Source organism: Arachis ipaensis, chromosome B08 (assembly GCF_000816755.2).
Source record: "Arachis ipaensis cultivar K30076 chromosome B08, Araip1.1, whole genome shotgun sequence".
Classification (NCBI taxonomy): Eukaryota; Viridiplantae; Streptophyta; class Magnoliopsida; order Fabales; family Fabaceae; genus Arachis; species Arachis ipaensis.
In genome coordinates, this window is record NC_029792.2 from 124,694,927 (window position 1) to 124,696,301 (window position 1,375).

Below are 1,375 nucleotides of genomic sequence, written 5' to 3' on the forward strand. Positions count from 1 at the left end.
CAATTGAAAAAAAATTAGTGCAGAGACCCAATTAAAAAGAAAAAAAGTATAGGGACCTAATTGAAAATTTCGCAAAATTATAGGACCAACAGAGTAATTAAACCTAAGTTTAATTGAGTTAATAGTCAAATTAGTCACTGAAAGGCGGGACATTCTTTAAATTCATCCCTAAAATTTTTTTTCCATCAAATTGATGCTTTAAATATTACAAATTAATCATATTTGCCCTTCAGTAATTTCATTAACAATTTTCGTCAACAATTGATAATAAAAATATTAATTAACAACATACATAATACTTGACATAAATAATTAGATTTTAACTAAATATATTTATCAAAATCTATTAATTTAGTTCATTTTTTCAATTACATAAATTATATTTTCAATATAACTTAATAACTAAATTGATAAATTTTCATAAACATGTTTGGTCAATATTTAAATAAAAATTGTTAATGAAATTATCGAATGACAAATCTATCTATTCTATTATATAAAAATTGGATTTTTGCACTTAATGATAAAGTTGACGTAGCATGCTTCTAAAAGTATTTTTTGATTTATTTCTTTTAACACATTAAATATAATTTATTATAATAGATTAATTATATTAATTAATTGATTTGATTAGATATTTAAGTATCATATAATTTAATATTATGTATATCAATTAATTGAATATAATTATTAGAGTATAATTAGGATAATTATTATTATTATTTCCCTTCCCTATTGCTTATATAATTATATGTTAGTTTAATATAGCTTTCTTTTCGGACACTGTATTAGTATCAGTATTATATTTAGACATTTAGTTAATGTTGGAAATTAGAATGTTTTATTGGTTTGTTGGGGAATAGGATCACATATATACTTCGGCCCTTGTTTGATTTATTCTAGTAAACTAATACGCAATTTAATTGATTAGATAAGTTAAATTTTAATGGTTAAAAAAAAAGTTTTAGATATTTTTATTTGACTAATTTTTAAAAAAATTATGTTTTTAATTTTATATTAAATGTATTTAATTATCTATAATTTTATTATTTTTTAAAAAATATTATATTTTATATTATGTCATATTATCGGATCATATACTATCCGTGACGAATATAAAAAATTTGAACCTAGGAGCAAAGTATATATAATGCATGAAACAAAATAAGGGAAGTAGAGTAGTAGTTTAAGTTTAACAACATAATGGAAACTATTACTATTTAACATTTTTTATGTCTTTCTTTTTTAAGATGATTAATTTTTTGTTTTTTTATTCTTTAGAATATTCAAATAATATTTTTATTTTATTTATTTATTTTTCTATATTTGAAAAATATATATATATTTCATATTATTTATTTAATACAAAATAAGC